The sequence below is a fragment of the Rhinoderma darwinii genome, unplaced genomic scaffold (genome assembly GCF_050947455.1).
Source record: "Rhinoderma darwinii isolate aRhiDar2 unplaced genomic scaffold, aRhiDar2.hap1 Scaffold_2033, whole genome shotgun sequence".
NCBI classification, from domain to species: Eukaryota; Metazoa; Chordata; class Amphibia; order Anura; family Rhinodermatidae; genus Rhinoderma; species Rhinoderma darwinii.
This window is the reverse complement of record NW_027462386.1, coordinates 1-14,185: the sequence shown is the minus strand read 5'-3', so window position 1 is coordinate 14,185 and position 14,185 is coordinate 1. Positions and strand designations below refer to the sequence as shown.

At 41.9% G+C, this 14,185-nt stretch overlaps 63 pseudogenes; all 63 read left to right on the top strand.

Annotated features, from left to right (window-relative positions):
* The first annotated feature begins 1 nt into the window (after window position 1).
* On the top strand, window positions 2–120 carry LOC142701194 (5S ribosomal RNA; annotated as a pseudogene).
* Window positions 121–373: 253 nt separating this feature from the next.
* Window positions 374–492, top strand: LOC142701393 (5S ribosomal RNA; annotated as a pseudogene).
* Window positions 493–559: 67 nt separating this feature from the next.
* Window positions 560–678, top strand: LOC142701379 (5S ribosomal RNA; annotated as a pseudogene).
* Window positions 679–745: 67 nt separating this feature from the next.
* On the top strand, window positions 746–864 carry LOC142701304 (5S ribosomal RNA; annotated as a pseudogene).
* Window positions 865–931: 67 nt separating this feature from the next.
* Window positions 932–1,050, top strand: LOC142701404 (5S ribosomal RNA; annotated as a pseudogene).
* Window positions 1,051–1,117: 67 nt separating this feature from the next.
* LOC142701312 (5S ribosomal RNA) lies at window positions 1,118–1,236 on the top strand (annotated as a pseudogene).
* Window positions 1,237–1,303: 67 nt separating this feature from the next.
* On the top strand, window positions 1,304–1,422 carry LOC142701378 (5S ribosomal RNA; annotated as a pseudogene).
* Window positions 1,423–1,675: 253 nt separating this feature from the next.
* LOC142701443 (5S ribosomal RNA) lies at window positions 1,676–1,794 on the top strand (annotated as a pseudogene).
* A 67-nt stretch (window positions 1,795–1,861) lies between these two features.
* LOC142701297 (5S ribosomal RNA) lies at window positions 1,862–1,980 on the top strand (annotated as a pseudogene).
* A 67-nt stretch (window positions 1,981–2,047) lies between these two features.
* LOC142701298 (5S ribosomal RNA) lies at window positions 2,048–2,166 on the top strand (annotated as a pseudogene).
* A 67-nt stretch (window positions 2,167–2,233) lies between these two features.
* Window positions 2,234–2,352, top strand: LOC142701224 (5S ribosomal RNA; annotated as a pseudogene).
* A 67-nt stretch (window positions 2,353–2,419) lies between these two features.
* On the top strand, window positions 2,420–2,538 carry LOC142701264 (5S ribosomal RNA; annotated as a pseudogene).
* Window positions 2,539–2,605: 67 nt separating this feature from the next.
* LOC142701204 (5S ribosomal RNA) lies at window positions 2,606–2,724 on the top strand (annotated as a pseudogene).
* Window positions 2,725–2,791: 67 nt separating this feature from the next.
* LOC142701454 (5S ribosomal RNA) lies at window positions 2,792–2,910 on the top strand (annotated as a pseudogene).
* Window positions 2,911–2,977: 67 nt separating this feature from the next.
* Window positions 2,978–3,096, top strand: LOC142701338 (5S ribosomal RNA; annotated as a pseudogene).
* A 67-nt stretch (window positions 3,097–3,163) lies between these two features.
* Window positions 3,164–3,282, top strand: LOC142701266 (5S ribosomal RNA; annotated as a pseudogene).
* A 439-nt stretch (window positions 3,283–3,721) lies between these two features.
* LOC142701350 (5S ribosomal RNA) lies at window positions 3,722–3,840 on the top strand (annotated as a pseudogene).
* Window positions 3,841–3,907: 67 nt separating this feature from the next.
* Window positions 3,908–4,026, top strand: LOC142701202 (5S ribosomal RNA; annotated as a pseudogene).
* A 67-nt stretch (window positions 4,027–4,093) lies between these two features.
* On the top strand, window positions 4,094–4,212 carry LOC142701330 (5S ribosomal RNA; annotated as a pseudogene).
* A 67-nt stretch (window positions 4,213–4,279) lies between these two features.
* On the top strand, window positions 4,280–4,398 carry LOC142701398 (5S ribosomal RNA; annotated as a pseudogene).
* Window positions 4,399–4,465: 67 nt separating this feature from the next.
* LOC142701286 (5S ribosomal RNA) lies at window positions 4,466–4,584 on the top strand (annotated as a pseudogene).
* A 67-nt stretch (window positions 4,585–4,651) lies between these two features.
* On the top strand, window positions 4,652–4,770 carry LOC142701321 (5S ribosomal RNA; annotated as a pseudogene).
* Window positions 4,771–4,837: 67 nt separating this feature from the next.
* On the top strand, window positions 4,838–4,956 carry LOC142701231 (5S ribosomal RNA; annotated as a pseudogene).
* A 253-nt stretch (window positions 4,957–5,209) lies between these two features.
* LOC142701253 (5S ribosomal RNA) lies at window positions 5,210–5,328 on the top strand (annotated as a pseudogene).
* Window positions 5,329–5,395: 67 nt separating this feature from the next.
* Window positions 5,396–5,514, top strand: LOC142701212 (5S ribosomal RNA; annotated as a pseudogene).
* A 253-nt stretch (window positions 5,515–5,767) lies between these two features.
* LOC142701348 (5S ribosomal RNA) lies at window positions 5,768–5,886 on the top strand (annotated as a pseudogene).
* Window positions 5,887–5,953: 67 nt separating this feature from the next.
* Window positions 5,954–6,072, top strand: LOC142701200 (5S ribosomal RNA; annotated as a pseudogene).
* A 67-nt stretch (window positions 6,073–6,139) lies between these two features.
* Window positions 6,140–6,258, top strand: LOC142701205 (5S ribosomal RNA; annotated as a pseudogene).
* A 67-nt stretch (window positions 6,259–6,325) lies between these two features.
* Window positions 6,326–6,444, top strand: LOC142701289 (5S ribosomal RNA; annotated as a pseudogene).
* Window positions 6,445–6,511: 67 nt separating this feature from the next.
* LOC142701274 (5S ribosomal RNA) lies at window positions 6,512–6,630 on the top strand (annotated as a pseudogene).
* Window positions 6,631–6,697: 67 nt separating this feature from the next.
* On the top strand, window positions 6,698–6,816 carry LOC142701232 (5S ribosomal RNA; annotated as a pseudogene).
* A 253-nt stretch (window positions 6,817–7,069) lies between these two features.
* On the top strand, window positions 7,070–7,188 carry LOC142701254 (5S ribosomal RNA; annotated as a pseudogene).
* A 67-nt stretch (window positions 7,189–7,255) lies between these two features.
* LOC142701211 (5S ribosomal RNA) lies at window positions 7,256–7,374 on the top strand (annotated as a pseudogene).
* A 67-nt stretch (window positions 7,375–7,441) lies between these two features.
* On the top strand, window positions 7,442–7,560 carry LOC142701252 (5S ribosomal RNA; annotated as a pseudogene).
* A 67-nt stretch (window positions 7,561–7,627) lies between these two features.
* Window positions 7,628–7,746, top strand: LOC142701260 (5S ribosomal RNA; annotated as a pseudogene).
* Window positions 7,747–7,812: 66 nt separating this feature from the next.
* LOC142701187 (5S ribosomal RNA) lies at window positions 7,813–7,931 on the top strand (annotated as a pseudogene).
* Window positions 7,932–7,998: 67 nt separating this feature from the next.
* On the top strand, window positions 7,999–8,117 carry LOC142701217 (5S ribosomal RNA; annotated as a pseudogene).
* Window positions 8,118–8,184: 67 nt separating this feature from the next.
* LOC142701196 (5S ribosomal RNA) lies at window positions 8,185–8,303 on the top strand (annotated as a pseudogene).
* Window positions 8,304–8,370: 67 nt separating this feature from the next.
* On the top strand, window positions 8,371–8,489 carry LOC142701344 (5S ribosomal RNA; annotated as a pseudogene).
* Window positions 8,490–8,742: 253 nt separating this feature from the next.
* LOC142701245 (5S ribosomal RNA) lies at window positions 8,743–8,861 on the top strand (annotated as a pseudogene).
* A 248-nt stretch (window positions 8,862–9,109) lies between these two features.
* Window positions 9,110–9,228, top strand: LOC142701308 (5S ribosomal RNA; annotated as a pseudogene).
* Window positions 9,229–9,295: 67 nt separating this feature from the next.
* LOC142701190 (5S ribosomal RNA) lies at window positions 9,296–9,414 on the top strand (annotated as a pseudogene).
* A 67-nt stretch (window positions 9,415–9,481) lies between these two features.
* Window positions 9,482–9,600, top strand: LOC142701343 (5S ribosomal RNA; annotated as a pseudogene).
* A 67-nt stretch (window positions 9,601–9,667) lies between these two features.
* On the top strand, window positions 9,668–9,786 carry LOC142701452 (5S ribosomal RNA; annotated as a pseudogene).
* Window positions 9,787–9,853: 67 nt separating this feature from the next.
* On the top strand, window positions 9,854–9,972 carry LOC142701201 (5S ribosomal RNA; annotated as a pseudogene).
* Window positions 9,973–10,039: 67 nt separating this feature from the next.
* Window positions 10,040–10,158, top strand: LOC142701345 (5S ribosomal RNA; annotated as a pseudogene).
* Window positions 10,159–10,225: 67 nt separating this feature from the next.
* On the top strand, window positions 10,226–10,344 carry LOC142701448 (5S ribosomal RNA; annotated as a pseudogene).
* A 253-nt stretch (window positions 10,345–10,597) lies between these two features.
* Window positions 10,598–10,716, top strand: LOC142701406 (5S ribosomal RNA; annotated as a pseudogene).
* Window positions 10,717–10,783: 67 nt separating this feature from the next.
* On the top strand, window positions 10,784–10,902 carry LOC142701313 (5S ribosomal RNA; annotated as a pseudogene).
* A 67-nt stretch (window positions 10,903–10,969) lies between these two features.
* On the top strand, window positions 10,970–11,088 carry LOC142701364 (5S ribosomal RNA; annotated as a pseudogene).
* A 253-nt stretch (window positions 11,089–11,341) lies between these two features.
* Window positions 11,342–11,460, top strand: LOC142701228 (5S ribosomal RNA; annotated as a pseudogene).
* A 67-nt stretch (window positions 11,461–11,527) lies between these two features.
* Window positions 11,528–11,646, top strand: LOC142701183 (5S ribosomal RNA; annotated as a pseudogene).
* A 253-nt stretch (window positions 11,647–11,899) lies between these two features.
* Window positions 11,900–12,018, top strand: LOC142701244 (5S ribosomal RNA; annotated as a pseudogene).
* A 67-nt stretch (window positions 12,019–12,085) lies between these two features.
* On the top strand, window positions 12,086–12,204 carry LOC142701451 (5S ribosomal RNA; annotated as a pseudogene).
* A 67-nt stretch (window positions 12,205–12,271) lies between these two features.
* Window positions 12,272–12,390, top strand: LOC142701420 (5S ribosomal RNA; annotated as a pseudogene).
* A 67-nt stretch (window positions 12,391–12,457) lies between these two features.
* On the top strand, window positions 12,458–12,576 carry LOC142701191 (5S ribosomal RNA; annotated as a pseudogene).
* A 67-nt stretch (window positions 12,577–12,643) lies between these two features.
* Window positions 12,644–12,762, top strand: LOC142701262 (5S ribosomal RNA; annotated as a pseudogene).
* Window positions 12,763–12,829: 67 nt separating this feature from the next.
* On the top strand, window positions 12,830–12,948 carry LOC142701365 (5S ribosomal RNA; annotated as a pseudogene).
* A 67-nt stretch (window positions 12,949–13,015) lies between these two features.
* On the top strand, window positions 13,016–13,134 carry LOC142701363 (5S ribosomal RNA; annotated as a pseudogene).
* A 67-nt stretch (window positions 13,135–13,201) lies between these two features.
* LOC142701458 (5S ribosomal RNA) lies at window positions 13,202–13,320 on the top strand (annotated as a pseudogene).
* Window positions 13,321–13,387: 67 nt separating this feature from the next.
* LOC142701250 (5S ribosomal RNA) lies at window positions 13,388–13,506 on the top strand (annotated as a pseudogene).
* Window positions 13,507–13,759: 253 nt separating this feature from the next.
* Window positions 13,760–13,878, top strand: LOC142701229 (5S ribosomal RNA; annotated as a pseudogene).
* A 67-nt stretch (window positions 13,879–13,945) lies between these two features.
* On the top strand, window positions 13,946–14,064 carry LOC142701263 (5S ribosomal RNA; annotated as a pseudogene).
* The last annotated feature ends 121 nt before the right edge of the window (window positions 14,065–14,185 follow it).

Genomic DNA, 14,185 nt, shown 5'->3' with positions numbered 1-14,185 from the left:
TGTCAATGGCCATTCTAAGCTGGATGTGCCTGCTCTCGTCAGATCGCAGAAGTTACACAGCTTAAGGCTTCGCTAGTACCAGTGTGGGAGACTGTCTGGGAATCCGTGGTGCGGTTGACTTTTTATTATGTCGTTTAGATTTTGTTTCACAATCGATTAAAAAGGACTATGGATTAAAACATTTAATGTCAATGGCCCTTCTAAGCTGGATGTGCCTGCTCTAGTTAGATCGCAGAAGTTACACAGCTTAACGCCTCGATAGTACCAGTGTGGGAGACTGTCTGGGAATCCGTGGTGCGGTTGACTTTTTATTATGTCGTTTAGATTTTGTTTCACAATCGATTAAAAAGGACTATGGATTAAAGCATTTAATGTCAATGGCCATTCTAAGCTGAATGTCCCTGCTGTCGTCAGATCGCAGAAGTTACACAGCTTAAGGCCTCGCTAGTACCAGTGTGGGAGACTGTCTGGGAATCCGTGGTGCGGTTGACTTTTTATTATGTCGTTTAGATTTTGTTTCACAATCGATTAAAAAGGACTATGGATTAAAGGATTTAATGTCAATGGCCATTCTAAGCTGAATGTGACTGCTCTCGTCAGATCGCAGAAGTTACACAGCTTAAGGCCTCGCTAGTACCAGTGTGGGAGACTGTCTGTGAATCCGTGGTGCGGTTGACTTTTTATTATGTTGTTTAGATTTTGTTTCACAATAGATTAAATAGGACTATGGATTAAGGCTTTTGATGTCAATGGCCATTCTAAGCTGAATGTGCCTGCTCTCGTCAGATCGCAGAAGTTACACAGCTTAAGGCCTCGCTAGTACCAGTGTGGGAGCTTGTCTGGGAATCCGTGGTGCGGTTGACTTTTTATTATGTCGTTTAGATTTTGTTTCACAATCGATTAAAAAGGACTATGGATTAAAGCATTTAATGTCAATGGCCATTCTAAGCTGAATGTGCCTGCTCTCGTTAGATCGCAGAAGTTACGCAACTTAACGCCTCGCTAGTACCAGTGTGGGAGACTGTCTGGGAATCCGTGGTGCGGTTGACTTTTTATTATGTCGTTTAGATTTTGTTTCACAATAGATTAAATAGGACTATGGATTAAAGCATTTAACGTCAATGGCCATTCTAAGCTGAATGTGCCTGCTCTCGTCAGATCGCAGAAGTTACACAGCTTAAGGCCTCGCTAGTACCAGTGTGGGAGACTGTCTGGGAATCCGTGGTGCGGTTGACTTTTTATTATGTCGTTTAGATTTTGTTTCACAATCGATTAAAAAGGACTATGGATTAAATCATTTAATGTCAATGGCCATTCTAAGCTGGATATGCCTGCTCTCGTTAGATCGCAGAAGTTACACAGCTTAACGCCTCGCTAGTACCAGTGTGGGAGACTGTCTGGGAATCCGTGGTGCGGTTGACTTTTTATTATGTCGTTTAGATTTTGTTTCACAATCGATTAAAAAGGACTATGGATTAAAGCATTTAATGTCAATGGCCATTCTAAGCTGAATGTCCCTGCTGTCGTCAGATCGCAGAAGTTACACAGCTTAAGGCCTCGCTATTACTAGTGTGGGAGACTGTCTGGGAATCCGTGGTGCGGTTGACTTTTTATTATGTCGTTTAGATTTTGTTTCACAATCGATTAAAAAGGACTATGGATTAAAGGATTTAATGTCAATGGCCATTCTAAGCTGAATGTGCCTGCTCTCGTCAGATCGCAGAAGTTACACAGCTTAAGGCCTCGCTAGTACCAGTGTGGGAGACTGTCTGTGAATCCGTGGTGCTGTTGACTTTTTATTATGTCGTTTAGATTTTGTTTCACAATCGATTAAAAAGGACTATGGATTAAAGCATTTAATGTCAATGGCCATTCTAAGCTGAATGTGCCTGCTCTCGTTAGATCGCAGAAGTTACGCAGCTTAACGCCTCGCTAGTACCAGTGTGGGAGACTGTCTGGGAATCCGTGGTGCGGTTGACTTTTTATTATGTCGTTTAGATTTTGTTTCACAATAGATTAAATAGGACTATGGATTAAAGCATTTAACGTCAATGGCCATTCTAAGCTGAATGTGCCTGCTCTCGTCAGATCGCAGAAGTTACACAGCTTAAGGCCTCGCTAGTACCAGTGTGGGAGACTGTCTGGGAATCCGTGGTGCGGTTGACTTTTTATTATGTCGTTTAGATTTTGTTTCACAATCGATTAAAAAGGACTATGGATTAAAGCATTTAATGTCAATGGCCATTCTAAGCTGAATGTTCCTGCTCTCGTCAGATCGCAGAAGTTACACAGCTTAAGGCCTCGCTAGTACCAGTGTGGGAGACTGTCTGGGAATCAGTGGTGCGGTTGACTTTTTATTATGTCGTTTAGATTTTGTTTCACAATCGATTAAAAAGGACTATGGATTAAAGCATTTAATGTCAATGGCCATTCTAAGCTGAATGTGCCTGCTCTCGTCAGATCGCAGAAGTTACACAGCTTAAGGCCTCGCTAGTACCAGTGTGGGAGACTGTCTGGGAATCCGTGGTGAAGTTGACTTTTTATTATGTCGTTTAGATTTTGTTTCACAATAGATTAAATAGGACTATGGATTAAAGCATTTAACGTCAATGGCCATTCTAAGCTGAATGTGCCTGCTCTCGTCAGAACGCAGAAGTTACACAGCTTAAGGCCTCGCTAGTACCAGCGTGGGAGACTGTCTGGGAATCCGTGGTGCGGTTGAATTTTTATTATGTCGTTTAGATTTTGTTTCACAATCGATTAAAAAGGACTATGGATTAAAGCATTTAATGTCAATGGCCATTCTAAGCTGAATGTCCCTGCTCTCGTCAGATCGCAGAAGTTACACAGCTTAAGGCCTCGCTAGTACCAGTGTGGGAGACTGTCTGGGAATCCGTGGTGCGGTTGACTTTTTATTATGTCGTTTAGATTTTGTTTCACAATCGATTAAAAAGGACTATGGATTAAAGCCTTTAATGTCAATGGCCATTCTAAGCTGGATGTGCCTGCTCTCGTTAGATCGCAGAAGTTACACAGCTTAACGCCTCGATAGTACCAGTGTGGGAGACTGTCTGGGAATCCGTGGTGCGGTTGACTTTTTATTATGTCGTTTAGATTTTGTTTCACAATAGATTAAAAAGGACTATGGATTAAAGCATTTAATGTCAATGGCCATTCTAAGCTGAATGTGCCTGCTCTCGTCAGATCGCAGAAGTTACACAGCTTAAGGCCTCACTAGTACCAGTGTGGGAGACTGTCTGGGAATCCGTGGTGCGGTTGAGTTTTTATTATGTCGTTTAGATTTTGTTTCACAATCGATTAAAAAGGACTATGGATTAAAGCATTTAATGTCAATGGCCATTCTAAGCTGAATGTGCCTGCTTTCGTCAGATTGCAGAAGTTACACACCTTAAGGCCTCGCTAGTACCAGTGTGGGAGACTGTCTGGGAATCCGTGGTGCGGTTGAATTTTTATTATGTCGTTTAGATTTTGTTTCACAATAGATTAAATAGGACTATGGATTAAAGCATTTAACGTCAATGGCCATTCTAAGCTGAATGTGCCTGCTCTCGTCAGATCGCAGAAGTTACACAGCTTAAGGCCTCGCTAGTACCAGTGTGGGAGGCTGTCTGGGAATACATGGTGGGGTTGCCTTTTTATTATGTCGTTTAGATTTTGTTTCACAATCGATTAAAAAGGACTATGGATTAAAGTATTTGATGTCAATGGCCATTCTAAGCTGAATGTGCCTGCTTTTGTCAGATCGCAGAAGTTACACAGCTTAAGGCCTCGCTAGTACCAGTGTGGGAGACTGTCTGGGAATCCGTGGTGCGATTGACTTTTTATTATGTCGTTTAGATTTTGTTTCACAATCGATTAAAAAGGACTATGGATTAAAGTATTTGATGTCAATGGCCATTCTAAGCTGAATGTGCCTGCTTTCGTCAGATCGCAGAAGTTACACAGCTTAAGGCCTCGCTAGTACCAGTGTGGGAGACTGTCTGGGAATCCGTGGTGCGGTTGACCTTTTATTATGTCGTTTAGATTTTGTTTCACAATAGATTAAATAGGACTATGGATTAAAGCATTTAACGTCAATGGCCATTCTAAGCTGAATGTGCATGCTCTTGTCAGAACGCAGAAGTTACACAGCTTAAGGCCTCGCTAGTACCAGTGTGGGAGACTGTCTGGGAATCCGTGGTGCTGTTGAATTTTTATTATGTCGTTTAGATTTTGTTTCACAATCGATTAAAAAGGAATTTGGATTAAAGCATTTAATGTCAGTGGCCATTCTAAGCTGAATGTGGCTGCTCTCATCAGTTCGCAGAAGTTACACAGCTTAAGGCCTCGCTAGTACCAGTGTGGGAGACTGTCTGGGAATCCGTGGTGCGGTTGACTTTTTATTATGTTGTTTAGATTTTGTTTCACAATAGATTAAATAGGACTATGGATTAAAGCATTTAAAGTCAATGGCCATTCTAAGCTGAATGTGCCTGCTCTCGTCAGATCGCAGAAGTTACACAGCTTAAGGCCTCGCTAGTACCAGTGTGGGAGACTGTCTGGGAATCCGTGGTGCGGTTGACTTTTTATTATGTCGTTTAGATTTTGTTTCACAATCGATTAAAAAGGACTTTGGATTAAAGCATTTAATGTCAGTGGCCATTCTAAGCTGAATGTGGCTGCTCTCGTCAGATCGCAGAAGTTACACAGCTTAAGGCCTCGCTAGTACCAGTGTGGGAGACTGTCTGGGAATCCGTGGTGCGGTTGACTTTTTATTATGTCGTTTAGATTTTGTTTCACAATCGATTAAAAAGGACTATAAATTAAAGCATTTAATGTCAATGGCCATTCTAAGCTGAATGTGCCTGCTCTCGTCAGATCGCAGAAGTTACACAGCTTAAGGCCTCGCTAGTATCAGTGTGGGAGACTGTCTGGGAATCCGTGGTGCGGTTGACTTTTTACTATGTTGTTTAGATTTTGTTTCACAATAGATTAAATAGGACTATGGATTAAGGCTTTTAAGGTCAATGGCCATTCTAAGCTGAATGTGCCTGCTCTCGTCAGATCGCAGAAGTTACACATCTTAATGCCTCGCTAGTACCAGTGTGGGAGACTGTCTGGGAATCCGTGGTGCGGTTGAATTTTTATTATGTCGTTTAGATTTTGTTTCACAATCGATTAAAAAGGACTATGGATTAAAGCATTTAATGTCAATGGCCATTCTAAGCTGAATGTCCCTGCTCTCGTCAGGTCGCAGAAGTTATACAGCTTAAGGCCTCGCTAGTACCAGTGTGGGAGACTGTCTGGGAATCCGTGGTGCGGTTGACTTTTTATTATGTCGTTTAGATTTTGTTTTACAATCGATTAAAAAGGACTATGGATTAAAGCATTTAATGTCAATGGCCATTCTAAGCTGAATGTGCCTGCTCTCGTCAGATCGCAGAAGTTACACAGCTTAAGGCCTCGCTAGTACCAGTGTGGGAGACTGTCTGGGAATCAGTGGTGCGGTTGACTTTTTATTATGTCGTTTAGATTTTGTTTCACAATAGATTAAATAGGACTATGGATTAAAGCATTTAACGTCAATGGCCATTCTAAGCTGAATGTGCCTGCTCTCGTCAGATCGCAGAAGTTACACAGCTTAAGGCCTCGCTAGTACCAGTGTGGGAGGCTGTCTGGGAATACATGGTGGGGTTGCCTTTTTATTATGTCGTTTAGATTTTGTTTCACAATCGATTAAAAAGGACTATGGATTAAAGTATTTGATGTCAATGGCCATTCTAAGCTGAATGTGCCTGCTTTTGTCAGATCGCAGAAGTTACACAGCTTAAGGCCTCGCTAGTACCAGTGTGGGAGACTGTCTGGGAATCCGTGGTGCGATTGACTTTTTATTATGTCGTTTAGATTTTGTTTCACAATCGATTAAAAAGGACTATGGATTAAAGTATTTGATGTCAATGGCCATTCTAAGCTGAATGTGCCTGCTTTCGTCAGATCGCAGAAGTTACACAGCTTAAGGCCTCGCTAGTACCAGTGTGGGAGACTGTCTGGGAATCCGTGGTGCGGTTGACCTTTTATTATGTCGTTTAGATTTTGTTTCACAATAGATTAAATAGGACTATGGATTAAAGCATTTAACGTCAATGGCCATTCTAAGCTGAATGTGCCTGCTCTTGTCAGAACGCAGAAGTTACACAGCTTAAGGCCTCGCTAGTACCAGTGTGGGAGACTGTCTGGGAATCCGTGGTGCTGTTGAATTTTTATTATGTCGTTTAGATTTTGTTTCACAATCGATTAAAAAGGACTTTGGATTAAAGCATTTAATGTCAGTGGCCATTCTAAGCTGAATGTGGCTGCTCTCATCAGATCGCAGAAGTTACACAGCTTAAGGCCTCGCTAGTACCAGTGTGGGAGACTGTCTGGGAATCCGTGGTGCGGTTGACTTTTTATTATGTTGTTTAGATTTTGTTTCACAATAGATTAAATAGGACTATGGATTAAAGCATTTAAAGTCAATGGCCATTCTAAGCTGAATGTGCCTGCTCTCGTCAGATCGCAGAAGTTACACAGCTTAAGGCCTCGCTAGTACCAGTGTGGGAGACTGTCTGGGAATCCGTGGTGCGGTTGACTTTTTATTATGTCGTTTAGATTTTGTTTCACAATCGATTAAAAAGGACTATAAATTAAAGCATTTAATGTCAATGGCCATTCTAAGCTGAATGTGCCTGCTCTCGTCAGATCGCAGAAGTTACACAGCTTAAGGCCTCGCTAGTATCAGTGTGGGAGACTGTCTGGGAATCCGTGGTGCGGTTGACTTTTTACTATGTTGTTTAGATTTTGTTTCACAATAGATTAAATAGGACTATGGATTAAGGCTTTTAAGGTCAATGGCCATTCTAAGCTGAATGTGCCTGCTCTCGTCAGATCGCAGAAGTTACACATCTTAATGCCTCGCTAGTACCAGTGTGGGAGACTGTCTGGGAATCCGTGGTGCGGTTGAATTTTTATTATGTCGTTTAGATTTTGTTTCACAATCGATTAAAAAGGACTATGGATTAAAGCATTTAATGTCAATGGCCATTCTAAGCTGAATGTCCCTGCTCTCGTCAGGTCGCAGAAGTTACACAGCTTAAGGCCTCGCTAGTACCAGTGTGGGAGACTGTCTGGGAATCCGTGGTGCGGTTGACTTTTTATTATGTCGTTTAGATTTTGTTTTACAATCGATTAAAAAGGACTATGGATTAAAGCATTTAATGTCAATGGCCATTCTAAGCTGAATGTGCCTGCTCTCGTCAGATCGCAGAAGTTACACAGCTTAAGGCCTCGCTAGTACCAGTGTGGGAGACTGTCTGGGAATCAGTGGTGCGGTTGACTTTTTATTATGTCGTTTAGATTTTGTTTCACAATAGATTAAATAGGACTATGGATTAAAGCATTTAACGTTAATGGCCATTCTAAGCTGAATGTGCCTGCTCTCGTCAGAACGCAGAAGTTACACAGCTTAAGGCCTCGCTAGTACCAGTGTGGGAGACTGTCTGGGAATCCGTGGTGCGGTTGAATTTTTATTATGTCGTTTAGATTTTGTTTCACAATCGATTAAAAAGGACTATGGATTAAAGCTTTTAATGTCAATGGCCATTCTAAGCTGAATGTGCCTGCTCTCGTCAGATCGCAGAAGTTACACAGCTTAAGGCCTCGCTAGTACCAGTGTGGGAGACTGTCTGGGAATCAGTGGTGCGGTAGACTTTTTATTATGTCGTTTAGATTTTGTTTCACAATCGATTAAAAAGGACTATGGATTAAACATTTAATGTCAATGGCCATTCTAAGCTGAATGTGCCTGCTCTCGTCAGATCGCAGAAGTTACACAGCTTAAGGCCTCACTAGTACCAGTGTGGGAGACTGTCTGGGAATCCGGGGTGCGGTTGACTTTTTATTATGTCGTTTAGATTTTGTTTCACAATCGATTAAAAAGGACTATGGATTAAAGCATTTAATGTCAATGGCCATTCTAAGCTGAATGTGCCTGCTTTCGTCAGATCGCAGAAGTTACACAGCTTAAGGCCTCGCTAGTACCAGTGTGGGAGACTGTCTGGGAATCCGTGGTGCGGTTGACTTCTTATTATGTCGTTTAGATTTTGTTTCACAATAGATTAAATAGGACTATGGATTAAAGCATTTCATGTCAATGGCCATTCTAAGCTGAATGTGCCTGCTCTCGTCAGAACGCAGAAGTTACACAGCTTAAGGCCTCGCTAGTACCAGTGTGGGAGACTGTCTGGGAATCCGTGGTGCGGTTGAATTTTTATTATGTCGTTTAGATTTTGTTTCACAATCGATTAAAAAGGACTATGGATTAAAGCATTTAATGTCATTGGCCATTCTAAGCTGAAAGTCCCTGCTCTCGTCAGATCGCAGAAGTTACACAGCTTAAGGCCTCGCTAGTACCAGTGTGGGAGACTGTCTGGGAATCCGTGGTGCGGTTGAATTTTTATTATGTCGTTTAGATTTTGTTTCACAATAGATTAAATAGGACTATGGATTAAAGCATTTAACATCAATGGCCATTCTAAACTGAATGTGCCTGCTCTCGTCAGATCGCAGAAGTTACACAGCTTAAGGCCTCGCTAGTACCAGTGTGGGAGACTGTCTGGGAATCCGTGGTGCGGTCTAATTTTTATTATGTCGTTTAGATTTTGTTTCACAATCGATTAAAAAGGACTATGGATTAAAGCATTTAATGTCAATGGCCATTCTAAGCTGAATGTCCCTGCTCTCGTCAGATCGCAGAAGTTACACAGCTTAAGGCCTCGCTTGTACCAGTGTGGGAGACTGTCTGGGAATCCGTGGTGCGGTTGACTTTTTATTATGTCGTTTAGATTTTGTTTCACAATCGATTAAAAAGGACTATGGATTAAAGCATTTAATGTCAATGGCCATTCTAAGCTGAATGTGCCTGCTCTCGTCAGATCGCAGAAGTTACTTAAGGCCTCGCTAGTACCAGTGTGGGAGACTGTCTGGGAATCCGTGGTGCGGTTGACTTTTTATTATGTCGTTTAGATTTTGTTTCACAATCGATTAAAAAGGACTATGGATTAAAGCATTTATTGTCAATGGCCATTCTAAGCTGAATGTGCCTGCTCTCGTCAGATCGCAGAAGTTACACAGCTTAAGGCCTCGCTAGTACCAGTGTGGGAGACTGTCTGGGAATCCGTGGTGCGGTTGCATTTTTATTATGTCGTTTAGATTTTGTTTCACAATCGATTAAAAAGGACTATGGATTAAAGCATTTAATGACAATTGCCATTCTAAGCTGAAAGTCCCTGCTCTCGTCAGATCGCAGAAGTTACACAGCTTAAGGCCTCGCTAGTACCAGTGTGGGAGACTGTCTGGGAATCCGTGGTGCGGTTGACTTTTTATTATGTTGTTTAGATTTTGTTTCACAATAGATTAAATAGGACTATGGATTAAGGCTTTTAATGTCAATGGCCATTCTAAGCTGAATTTGCCTGCTCTCGTCAGATCGCAGAAGTTACACAGCTTAAGGCCTCGCTAGTACCAGTGTGGGAGACTGTCTGGGAATCCGTAGTGCGGTTGACTTTTTATTATGTCGTTTAGATTTTGTTTCACAATCGATTAAAAAGGACTATGGATTAAAGCATTTAATGTCAATGGCCATTCTAAGCTGAAAGTCCCTGCTCTCGTCAGATCGCAGAAGTTACACAGCTTAAGGCCTCACTAGTACCAGTGTGGGAGACTGTCTGGGAATCCGTGGTGCGGTTGACTTTTTATTATGTTGTTTAGATTTTGTTTCACAATAGATTAAATAGGACTATGGATTAAGGCTTTTAATGTCAATGGCCATTCTAAGCTGAATGTGCCTGCTCTCGTCAGATCGCAGAAGTTACACAGCTTAAGGCCTCGCTAGTACCAGTGTGGGAGACTGTCTGGGAATCCGTGGTGCGGTTGACTTTTTATTATGTCGTTTAGATTTTGTTTCACAATCGATTAAAAAGGACTATGGATTAAAGCATTTAATGTCAATGGCCATTCTAAGCTGGATGTACCTGCTCTCGTTAGATCGCAGAAGTTACACAGCTTAACGCCTCGCTAGTACCAGTGTGGGAGACTGTCCGGGAATCCGTGGTGCGGTTGACTTTTTATTATGTCGTTTAGATTTTGTTTCACAATAGATTAAATAGGACTATGGATTAAAGCATTTGATGTCAATGGCCATTCTAAGCTGAATGTGCCTGCTCTCGTCAGATCGCAGAAGTTACACAGCTTAAGGCCTCGCTAGTACCAGCGTGGGAGACTGTCTGGGAATCCGTGGTGCGGTTGACTTTTTATTATGTCGTTTAGATTTTGTTTCACAATCGATTAAAAAGGACTATGGACTAAAGCATTTAATGTCAATGGCCATTCTAAGCTGAAAGTCCCTGCTCTCGTCAGATCGCCGAAGTTACACAGCTTAATGCCTCGCTAGTACCAGTGTGGGAGACTGTCTGGGAATCCGTGGTGCGTTTGACTTTTTATTATGTTGTTTAGATTTTGTTTCACAATAGATTAAATAGGACTATGGATTAAATCATTTAACATCAATGGCCATTCTAAGCTGAATGTGCCTGCTCTCGTCAGATCGCAGAAGTTACACAGCTTAAGGCCTCGCTAGTACCAGTGTGGGAGACTGTCTGGGAATCCGTGGTGCGGTCTAATTTTTATTATGTCGTTTAGATTTTGTTTCACAATCGATTAAAAAGGACTATGGATTAAAGCATTTAATGTCAATGGCCATTCTAAGCTGAATGTCCCTGCTCTCGTCGGATCGCAGAAGTTACACAGCTTAAGGCCTCGCTTGTACCAGTGTGGGAGACTGTATGGGAATCCGTGGTGCGGTTGACTTTTTATTATGTCGTTTAGATTTTGTTTCACAATCGATTAAAAAGGACTATGGATTAAAGCATTTAATGTCAATGGCCATTCTAAGCTGAATGTGCCTGCTCTCGTCAGATCGGAGAAGTTACACAGCTTAAGGCCTCGCTAGTACCAGTGTGGGAGACTGTCTGGGAATCCGTGGTGCGGTTGACTTTTTATTATGTCGTTTAGATTTTGTTTCACAATCGATTAAATAGGACTATGGATTAAAGCATTTAATGTCAATGGCAATTCTAAGCTGAATGTCCCTGCTCTCGTCAGATCGCAGAAGTTACACAGCTTAAGGCCTCGCTTGTAGCAGTGTGGTAGACTGTCTGGGAATCCGTGGTGCGGTTGACTTTTTATTATGTCGTTTAGATTTTGTTTCACAATCGATTAAAAAGGACTATGGATTAAAGCATTTAATGTCAATGGCCATTCTAAGCTGAATGTGCCTGCTCTCGTCAGATCGCAGAAGTTACACAGCTTAAGGCCTCGCTAGTACCAGTGTGGTAGACTGTCTGGGAATCCGTGGTGCGGTTGACTTTTTATTATGTCGTTTAGATTTTGTTTCACAATCGATTAAAAAGGACTATGGATTAAAGCATTTAATGTCAATGGCCATTCTAAGCTGAATGTGCCTGCTCTCGTCAGATCGCAGAAGTTACACAGCTTAAGGCCTCGCTAGTACCAGGGTGGGAGACTGTCTGGGAATCCGGGGTGCGGTTGACTTTTTATTATGTCGTTTAGATTTTGTTTCACAATAGATTAAATAGGACTATGGATTAAAGCATTTCACGTCAATGGCCATTCTAAGCTGAATGTGACTGCTCTCGTCAGAACGCAGAAGGTACACAGCTTAAAGCCTCGCTAGTATCAGTGTGGGAGACTGTCTGGGAATCCGTGGTGCGGTTGCATTTTTATTATGTCGTTTAGATTTTGTTTCACAATCGATTAAAAAGGACTATGGATTAAAGCATTTAATGTCAATGGCCATTCTAAGCTGAATGTCCCTGCTCTCGTCAGATCGCAGAAGTTACACAGCTTAAGGCCTCGCTTGTACCAGTGTGGGAGACTGTCTGGGAATCCGTGGTGCGGTTGACTTTTTATTATGTTGTTTAGATTTTGTTTCACAATCGATTAAAAAGGACTATGGATTAAAACATTTAATGTCAATGGCCATTCTAAGCTGAATGTGCCTGCTCTCGTCAGATCGCAGAAGTTACACAGCTTAAGGCCTCGCTAGTACCAGTGTGGGAGACTGTCTGGGAATCCGGGGTGCGGTTGACTTTTTATTATGTCGTTTAGATTTTGTTTCACAATAGATTAAATAGGACTATGGATTAAAGCATTTCACGTCAATGGCCATTCTAAGCTGAATGTGCCTGCTCTCGTCAGAACGCAGAAGGTACACAGCTTAAAGCCTCGCTAGTACCAGTGTGGGAGACTGTCTGGGAATCCGTGGTGCGGTTGAATTTTTATTATGTCGTTTAGATTTTGTTTCACAATCGATTAAAAAGGACTATGGATTAAAGCATTTAATGTCAATGGCCATTCTAAGCTGAAAGTCCCTGTTCTCGTCAGATCGCAGAAGTTACACAGCTTAAGGCCTCGCTAGTACCAGTGTGGGAGACTGTCTGGGAATCCGTGGTGCGGTTGACTTTTTATTATGTTGTTTAGATTTTGTTTCACAATAGATTAAATAGGACTATGGATTAAGGCTTTTAATGTCAATGGCCATTCTAAGCTGAATGTGCCTGCTCTCGTCAGATCGCAGAAGTTACACAGCTTAAGGCCTCGCTAGTACCAGTGTGGGAGACTGTCTGGGAATCCGTGGTGCGGTTGACTTTTTATTATGTCGTTTAGATTTTGTTTCACAATCGATTAAAAAGGACTATGGATTAAAACATTTAATGTCAATGGCCATTCTAAGCTGGATGTGCCTGCTCTCGTTAGATCGCAGAAGTTACACAGCTTAACGCCTCGCTAGTACCAGTGTGGGAGACTGTCTGGGAATCCGTGGTGCGGTTGACTTTTTATTATGTCGTTTAGATTTTGTTTCACAATAGATTAAATAGGACTATGGATTAAAGCATTTAACGTCAATGGCCATTCTAAGCTGAATGTGCCTCCTCTCGTCAGATCGCAGAAGTTACACAGCTTAAGGCCTCGCTAGTACCAGTGTGGGAGACTGTCTGGGAATCCGTGGTGCGGTTGACTTTTTATTATGTCGTTTAGATTTTGTTTCACAATCGATTAAAAAGGACTATGGATTAAAGCATTTAATGTCAATGGTCATTCTAAGCTGAAAGTCCCTGCTCTCGTCAGATCGCAGAAGTTACACAGCTTAAGGCCTCGCTAGTACCAGTGTGGGAGACTGTCTGGGAATCCGTGGTGCGGTTGACTTTTTATTATGTTGTTTAGATTTTGTTTCACAATAGATTAAATAGGACTATGGATTAAGGCTTTTAACGTCAATGGCCATTCTAAGCTGAATGTGCCTGCTCTCGTCAGATCGCAGAAGTTACACAGCTTAAGGCCTCGCTAGTACCAGTGTGGGAGACTGTCTGGGAATCCGTGGTGCGGTTGACTTTTTATTATGTCGTTTCGATTTTGTTTCACAATCGATTAAAAAGGACTATGGATTAAAGTATTTAATGTCAATGGCCATTTTAAGCTGGCTGTGCCTGCTCTCGTTAGATCGCAGAAGTTACACAGCTTAACGCCTCGCTAGTACCAGTGTGGGAGATTGTCTGGGAATCCGTGGTGCGGTTGACTTTTTATTATGTCATTTAGATTTTGTTTCACAATAGATTAAATAGGACTATGGATTAAAGCATTTAACGTCAATGGCCATTCTAAGCTGAATGTGCCTGCTCTCGTCAGATCGCAGAAGTTACACAGCTTAAGGCCTCGCTAGTACCAGTGTGGGAGACTGTCTGGGAATCCGTGGTGCGGTTGAACTTTTATTATGTCGTTTAGATTTTGTTTCACAATCGATTAAAAAGGACTATGGATTAAAGCATTTAATGTCAATGGCCATTCTAAGCTGAATGTCCCTGCTCTCGTCAGATCGCAGAAGTTACACAGCTTAAGGTCTCGCTAGTACCAGTGTGGGAGACTGTCTGGGAATCCGTGGTGCGGTTGACTTTTTATTATGTCGTTTAGATTTTGTTTCACAATCGATTAAAAAGGACTATGGATTAAAGCATCTAATGTCTATGGCCATTCTAAGCTGAATGTGCCTGCTTTCGTCAGATCGCAGAAGTTA